This window comes from Oryctolagus cuniculus, chromosome 10 (assembly GCF_051225735.1).
Source record: "Oryctolagus cuniculus isolate XC-2025 breed Fujian yellow rabbit chromosome 10, ASM5122573v1, whole genome shotgun sequence".
Taxonomy (NCBI): domain Eukaryota; kingdom Metazoa; phylum Chordata; class Mammalia; order Lagomorpha; family Leporidae; genus Oryctolagus; species Oryctolagus cuniculus.
Window position 1 is genome coordinate 38716730 of NC_142876.1, and position 8909 is coordinate 38725638.

An 8909-nucleotide genomic window follows, 5' to 3' on the forward strand; every position below is an offset into this window, starting at 1 on the left:
ACGTGCTACTCAGCAACAGGATATGAGGAGAACTTTATTTCTCATAGTTCCAGAGGCTTGGGCCTAGCATCCAGCGAGGCCTCGATTTCTATGCCATCCTATGGTAGAAGCTGGGAGGAGTGAAAGACAGTAAGAGGGAACAAAACATGACCTTTTATTATGTCACCAAGCTTGCCTATGAGAGTGGAGCCTTCATAGCCCAATCACCTCCCAAAATTCCCATATCTTAATAGATTGGCAACTAAATTTCAACTTGAGTTTTGGTGGAGACTTATAACTTATAACAACAACCATCTTCACAATTAATCTCCAGAACGTTTTCATCTTCCCATATTGACACTATATTACACACTAAATGAAAACTTCCTTGCCCCTTCCCTCCATTACTTAGAAACCATGATTCTATTTTCTGGCCCTGTTAATATGACAATTCCAGGTACCACACTGGACTATTTGTTTTCTGCCTCATTGATTTGGCTTTGCTTAATGCCTTTAAAGTTTATCAACATTGTAGCATATGCCAGAATCCTGTTCTTTTCTTAAAGGCTGAATAATACCCTATAAAAGTGATGAGACATTTGACAAATTTCCATGCCATCCTTGAGCAGGGCAATTCCAATTTCTGTATCTTTCCAATTTAATATAAAGTATGTGCTGCTGAAATGAGCACTGATTGATAGGTTTTCTAAAGAAATTGCTTAATTGCAATGATAACCATTGAAAAGCTGAAATATGACATAAGGATTGAGTAGAAAATGGAAAATAGAACATAGGGCTAATATAATTTAGCTAAATCTTCACATTCAATGTATATGAAATGATAATGCCTATACTTGATAAATTAAGGAGTCATATGCGCATGTTGCTTAAAATATGAATGTAACCTCCATAAAAAGCAAAATAAATAAATAAACAAAGTATTACCTTTGAAACCCAGACTAGAAAATTGAGGAAGTAGATGAAGAGGTAAGTTGTACTTTTTTTAAATTTAAGACATTCTGCATTATTGTGACTTTTGACAACAGATATGAAGGATCCTCTTCCACATACCAAACAAACCAGTGAACGCCCAATGGGCACCAGCAGATGTCTTCTACTTCATTTCAGCTCCAACATCATCTACCAAGAGATAACAGCAGATCCCAGAGCTTAGGGGATCAATTCCAAGACTGCCCCTCCTCTTTAGAACCAGTTCCAAGCCCCAGGTGTTTTACCTGAGTTTCTGACCCACCAGCTACAGATCAGGATTACTGCAACCCTGTCCTCTGATTCAATTAGTCTGTTGAGTGGCTCACAGTACTCAGAGAAACTCTTACTTATGTTTACAGTTCATTATAAAGGATATTACAAAGGATGTAGAAGAATAGCCAGAAGGAAAGAGATTCAAAGGGCGGGTGTGGGGAGGGACATGGACTCTTTCCAGGGACTCTGACTTCTAGGAACCTCCATGTATTTAGCAATGTAGAAGCTCTCCAAAATCTGTCCTTTTGTATTTTTATGTAGGCTTCATTCCATTTGAGTGATTGATTATTTATTTATGCATTTTAGAGGTTTTATTTATTTATTTGAGAGGTAAGGTTATAGACAGAGAGAGGAAGATACAGAGAGAAAGGTCTTCTATCTACTGGTTCACTCCCCAAATAGCCACAGCAGCTGCAGCTGAGCTAATCCAAAGCTAGGAACCAGGAGTCTCATCTGTGTCTTCCACATGGGTGCAGGGGCCCAAGTACTTGTGCCATCCTCTACTGCTTTCTAAGGCCATTTTCAGAAAGCTTGAATGCTAATGGAGCAGCCAGGAAAGGAGCTGGCACCCATATGAGATGCTGGTGCTGCAGGCAGAGGCTTAGCCTACTATGCCACAGCACCAACCCCATAATTGATTATTAAATCCTTCACCATTGCTGATGAACTTCACCTTCAGTCCCTCTCTTGTCTTTGATGATTAGAAGGTGGGAATGAAAGTCCCAACCCTCTACTTTGTCTTTCCAGTTAACTGTTTTCTTCCTTAAGCTATTTGCTCTCAGCCATCACCCACTTCATTTATATCTCTGAAAATGCTTATCATTTTGGAGATTAAAGGAATATTAGGAGTTGTATGCTGGGAAATGGGGAAAGAAGAGCAAATATATTCTTCCCAATTTCAAACCTTAATGTAATTTTATTACTCTTTCTCTATTCCTGCCCTTTTCCCTTTTTAATTTGGCATAGTTGCCTCTATTTACATTGGTCTTGTTACTTGCCAGTGTGTTTGATTTCACTGAAACCATATGAATTTCTATTTCCATCTACCAATACTTGTTCAGCACACTTTCCACATCAGTTTCAGAGCTACCGAGAGTCTCAGCAAAGACTCCAGCAGTGAGATTTGTGGATTAGTCCACTTTCCTCTGTAGCATTCCTTGGTACCTGATTTTCCTGTGTCATGTAAAGACAGTCACTCCCAGTTGATATTTCTCTTCTTGACTAATCTAAAGGCGTAGTATCTATCTCTTAGCAAAACTTCTTCCATAGCTGACAATGAAAGTTCGATTTCACAAGATGCACCCTCTCTATGTTTATACCCAGAGCACCTGAGATAGGAGCACATTCACCACACTTTTTGGCAGATGAAGGGAAGTATAGCTTTGTATCTTCAAATGGATGAGGAGAATCTTTTAAATTAAGTTCTATATTCAGTTTTATAGAGAAAAGATTGTTTTAAACAAATACAATGTTTCCTTTTGATCTGAAAGCCACAGTGTAGATTTTCCTCAAATGTAAATATTTCCTTTGAGTTTGGATTTTGTTATTTTTCATTATATTTGATATTGATAACTTTTGCAGATGCAAGCACTGGATTAGGACAAGTGACAGAAGATGACAACAGAATCTCCTATATGCTGCACATGTCAAAGTTTATGTTCTATAATATTTCCAGTCCAAGGTGTCATACTATAGTAAAGAAAGCTAGGAACTCCTAAAATTAAATCTGCCACATCATGCAGAGACCGAAAATCATACTAATTAAGAAATGCTTAAGGGATCTGGGATATGCCACCTGGGGAAAAGAAGAATGAGGAGACAGTAGATTTTGAATTTGTTAAGTAAAAGCTAGAAGCTTTGCTGTGTGAATCCATTATGTAGCGTTTGGCAATTAAACAAACTGGGACCAACTTTTATTCAACATCCATGAATTCTGTGTCCCTCAAGGAGGTCACCTAAGCATTCTAGGTCGCAATCTTCCTTTTCTGTAAAATGAAAGTGTATAGAATGCCTACAACCCGTGATTTCCATGATGATAAACCGAACTCCCACACATGCTTTAGTGTATACCTAGCACATAGAGAAAGACAATGCACTCATCATCACCATCAGCAGCAGCATCATTACCATGATTACCAGTTTATTATTTGTGCTTCAAAGGTGAAAGAAATACTAATGAATGAATGTCCTAGCTCAATAAAAAAGGGTGACTTCCTTAAAAGATGAAACGACTAACCATGGGACAGAGAGAGTTCAGTACAATAATGAGCTTCCAATGGCCATCTCACAGGAATTCCGTAATTAAAAGGAGTTTCTGCATTAAGAATTAGGTTACCTGATGATCATTATTCCTCAGATATAATGTAATGATTAAGTTCACACTGCTCATTAGTGTCAATAAGTTTGGGGGTGTCAGTGTGGTCCCAAACTGTGCTCCCTTCTAGTTAATAAGGAGAATGTTTGACTCAGGAGTTTCTAGGCACTATTTTTGCATAGTGCTGCCAGGCAAAGTTGTTTCTTCCACCCCATGAGCAGGCAGGCCTCATTCTCCTCTTGTTTTCTAATCATGAAAACCTTAGGAAGCAGACACTGCCTGTTCTTCCTCACTACTGCCCCAAGAAAATGACAAAATGACATTCTTTCCCACATTCTGTGAAATGATTTCTGTTAACAGCTCTGGAAAATGCTGCAAAGATGTGAGAGAAATGATGGCAGAATTTGTTGACAAGAAGGCAAAATGGGGGAATTCAGAAAAAAAAAATCACCCACATTAGAGGCTTGAGGCCCTGTGAGTTCCATCTGCTTCTCTCCTGGCCTTGGGTTGTCTCAGAAACATCTCCAGGGGATCACGCTCTTTTAAATGACTCAATCGATGTGGCTTCTAATAGAGTCTAATGGAACTTAAATTAGCAGTTTTGTTTTTAATTTGATGTTTAGTCTAAAAATTTCTCTGATTAATTTAACCAGTTTCTTTTATTTGATGGTGGCAATGATTTTGAAACAAAGGAAAGCATGCAAACTTTAAAAATGTCATTGTGTAAGCATCTCTTAAAATATCCTTATTTTTGCAGGAACACAGGGCTTCATTACCATTCAAACATCTGGTAGAAAAGTGAAGTCTCCTCACAGGTAGGACCACCAGGAGTCTATGTTGCATTGATGTATATATTCCCACTCTAGAGGCTGGGATTAGAACAATCTAAAGAAAGCTTCCATGTCCACCCAAATCTGCCCAAAGGGCCTGGAGTTCAGACTGCTGCAACTAACCTCAGACCATTCTATAATTGTTTTGCTTATATTGGAGATCTTTGAAATTGTTAGATGAACTATTGAGAGTATCAGTGAAAACAAAATCATCTCTGAGCATAGTTGGGATATTATGAGATACACTCGGGCTTTGGAGTCAAATATTTGTTGCTCTTGATGGTGCAGCAATCATCCAAGACAATTTACTCATCTCTCAAAACATCATTTTTTTCTGTAACATTGCCATTATAATCTTTTATTTCAGAGTATTTCTAAGGCAATTAAATATATGGCAAAAATTTAGTAGTCATTGAAGATTACAAATAATTATCCCTTCTCAATGTGAATGAGATTATCATATATACAGATATGAAATTTGGGAAAGATTTATTGAAAACCCTGATTACCAAAACTGCACTGGACAATAATAGAATGCAATTTGTTAATTTATTTTTTATTAGGCAGAGTTAGACAGTGAGAGAGAGAGAGGGAGAGAGAAAGAGAGAGAGAGAAAGGTCTTCCTTCTGTTGGTTCAGCCCCCGAATGGCCACTATGGCCGGTGACTGTGCCGATCCGAAGCTAGGAGCCAGGTGCTTCTCCTGGTCTCCCATGCGGGTGCAGGGCCTAAGGACTTGGGCCATCCTCCACTGCCTTCCCGGGCCACAGCAGAGAGCTGGACTGGAAGAGGAGCAACCAGGACTAGAACCGGCGCCCATATGGGATGCCAGTGCCGCAGGCGGAGGATTAACCAAGTGTACCACAGCGCCGGACCCAGAATGCAATTTAATGGTGAATTCACATGAAATAGGGAAAGGAAAATCATTTACGAAGAAAGAAGTGAGGTAGGTACACAGTATCAATCTTTACATTCAAGGGTGAATGTAGGATGAAAGAGGTAGCATTTCAGGCAACACCTGGAACTCTAAGAGCATTCAGTATTCAAGGAACAATGAGAAAATGACCAAGATAGACAAAAATGTATGTTGGAGAATGAGTATACACATAGAATAATTGGGGAGGATTAAGATAAACATCATGTGAGAAGCCAGATAAGTATGATCACAATCTGAGTTTCTCCAATTTGGAGAAGCTATTATCTTCCATAAATAAAGCACTGGCATGAATCTCAAGTAACATTACACATGTGTAATCTTGTGTCACAAACTGAAAGGTAGTATGTGTAATATGAAAGCTTTCACCTTGGAATCAGGGGACCTGATAAGAAGTTGTGCAAGTGATTTAACTCTGTGCATAATCATCTAATTTTTTTGAGCCCCACTTTTCAATTGTAAAATGATACAATGCTAGTGCATGCCCATAAGAATGTTGCAATTATTAAGATAGGTCATATATTTTACACAGTTCCTGACACAAACAAAGCTTAAAAATAATTCCAGGGGATGTCATTGTGGCCTGGGAGATATAGCTGCAACCTGCAACACTGGCATCTCATATGGGTTCCAGTTCATGTCCCAGCTGCTCCACTTCTGATCCAGCTCCCTGTTAATGCCCCAGGAAAATCAGCAGAAGATGGCCCACATCCATGGGTCCTCATGCACCCACACAAGAGACCCAGAAGAGGCTCCTGATTTTTTTTTCTTTATCATCAAAGGCTGTTGTATTTTATCAAATGTGTTCTCTATATCATTTAAGTTAATTATATGGTTTTTCTTCTTCAGTTTGTTAATTTGATGTATCATGTTTACTGATTTGCATATATCAAAGCACCTCTGCAAACCAGGGATAAATCCCACTTGTTCTAGGTGAATGATTTTTGGATGTGTTTTTGGATTCAATTAACTAGTAATTTGTTGAAGATTTTTGCATTTATTTTCATTGAGAATATTGGTCTATATTTGTCTTTCTTTCTTGTATCTTTTCCTGGCTTTGAAATGTGGCCTTACAGAAGAAGCTTGGGAGGATGTTCTCCAATGCCCTTTAAATTGTTTTGAATATTTTGGCCAGCACTGTGGCTTAATAGGCTAATCCTCCACCTGAGGCGCTGGCACCCCAGGTTCTAGTTCCGGTCAGGGCGCCGGATTCTGTCCTGGTTGCTCCTTTTCCAGTCCAGCTCTCTGCTGTGGCCCGGGAATACAGTGGAGGAGCCCAAGTGCTTGGGCCCTGCACCTGCATGGGAGACCAGGAGAAGCACCTGGCTCCTGGCTTCAGTTCAGTGTGGTGCGCCGGCTGCAGCGACCATTTGGGGGTGAACCAATGGAAAAGGAAGACCTTTGTCTCTCTCTCTCTCACTGTCCACTCTGCCTGTCAAAAAAATAAAAAATAAATTGTTTTGAATATGTCAAGAAGAATGAGGGACTTGGCATTGTGGGGTAGTGGATAAAGCCACTGCACAGTGTCAGTGTCCCATATGGGCACTGGTTCCTAACCCAGCTGCTCTAGTTCTGATCCAGCTCCCTTCTAATTCATCTGGGAAAACAGCTAAAGATGGCCCAACTGCTTTGATCTTTGGATCCACCTAGGAGACCCAGAAGAAGATCCTGGCTCCTTTGTTCAACCTGGCACAGCCCTGACTGTTGTAGACATCTGGGGGGTGAACCAGTGGGTTGAAGATTTCTCTTTCTGTCTATACTTCTGTCTATAACTCTTTCAAATAAATAAATACATCTTAAAAATAATAATTCCTACAAAAACACCCAATTCAATGAAATGAATGATCTTTTTTAATATGATAATACTTAATGAAACTACATAACTAGCTCCTAAGTCAGTGCTGGTGAAATCCTCTAATGCAGTGATTACTGAATGGCTGTGTTGACTGTAACAGTTATGTGGAATTAATGAATTGTTGGATAGATTTTGTTATTTGCTAGATTGTCCTGTGAAATTTGGGATGTGTGGTTTCAGTACACAAAATAAATGTTTATTTAACAAATTTAGTAGAATCTGGAATTGAGTAAAATAACAAAGCAAAGAAACAAGCATTCCTTAGTTATCCCATGATAATTTAGTGAGATAATTTTGCTCAATATTTGAACTAAAAAAGTTGTAACTGCATACTTTTGCTCTGGCATCTGTACTTTCTGGTAGTCATTGAGCTATATTATCCCAACCTAGACAGAACACACTTTTCTCATCACATTTTCCTTTCTCCCATTTACTAAACATTTCTTAACCCTGATGATGACTGGCTGTGCCTGTTACTTCACCATTAAGTATTTTCCTGAAGATAATATGTTTGAAAATCCATTGTGAAGCAGAATATCCTTATGTTTCAGTTAATAAAATCTTTTATCACCAATAGAGAGCAAATCATGCTTTTCTGTAGCACCCCTACCCCATGTTCTGGGAGGATTTATTCACAGTAATAATACTCACCTATCGGAAACTAGCAGCACTCTGCTTAGCAGACTCTAGCCAGGAATGTTCTGTGCAAATGAATTTAGAAATTTTCTCAGCTTGTGTTCATATGCTACAAAAGGAAAATAGTCCAAATTGCACCTACTTTGAAGTGCAAATGAGCTGAATGAAAACATACCTAGACTGCAACACAGAACTATTCCTGCTAACTGACTGATGGTGCATTAACTGTCTTGTAAGGAAAGTCTTGTATCACAAAGGATTTGTAGTCCCCTGGTCCAGTTATCCCACAGATGAAGGCAAATGCCACCCACTGTAGGAACCAGTCACTAGTGGTTTTTTCTTCAGATTCTTTACCTTCTCTTGTTTCTAGCAATTCCAGGTACTGGACCGCCCATAAAATAGTTCTTTTAGTGTTTATTGCCCTTGCTGCTTCTAAAGCTAGACTTATAGACTCTAGCTAGGAAAACAACTGCTATAAACAACTTCCCAGTAGGCTAAAATCATCAGTATTTATTGTGAATGCAAACTCCTGTGGAAACTTCTAATCACCATAATCCGTCTATATAAAAATAATCCTTGACTAAATGAATATGTCTGGAAGGAAAAATGAACAGAGCACTTACACAACCAGAAAAATGCCATGCACAAGTGGATTATTAAAAGATCTTCAGTATTTTACAACTTGAAAAAAATATCATGTTATGGAACCTGACCATATATGATTGAGTTTGGAAAATAACATTAGGAATTTTGGTAATGCCTTCATGAAATCTTAGATATAAAATAGATAAATAAATTTTTGTTCACTACTGTGGGGAGCAAACCGGACTAGACTGAGTTACTGCAATTAAGACTTATTCTATGCATCTGCTCTCCCACAATATGGCGCTGGGAGAGAAGTAAACAGCTTCCGCACAGCTGCCTCCAGTTCAACTAATAAATTGTAGGACTTGCTCCTGATTGGAGAGCAGCGTACTCGGCGTGTGGGCAGCCGAGTTAGGATTGGCGGAGGAGGACTATAAAGGAGGAGAGAGACGGCATGCACCAGGAACATCTATGGGGAACATCTAAGGGAACCCGTGCAGCCCCCGAGAAAGCCG

The 8909-nt window shown here is 39.1% G+C and overlaps 1 non-coding gene across 1 annotated transcript; it reads right to left on the minus strand.

Annotated features, from left to right (window-relative positions):
• Window positions 1-563: 563 nt before the first annotated feature.
• On the minus strand, window positions 564-670 carry LOC149123738 (U6 spliceosomal RNA). The gene has a single exon (XR_016215443.1). It is a non-coding gene; the product is annotated as a U6 spliceosomal RNA (small nuclear RNA).
• Window positions 671-8909: the final 8239 nt, after the last annotated feature.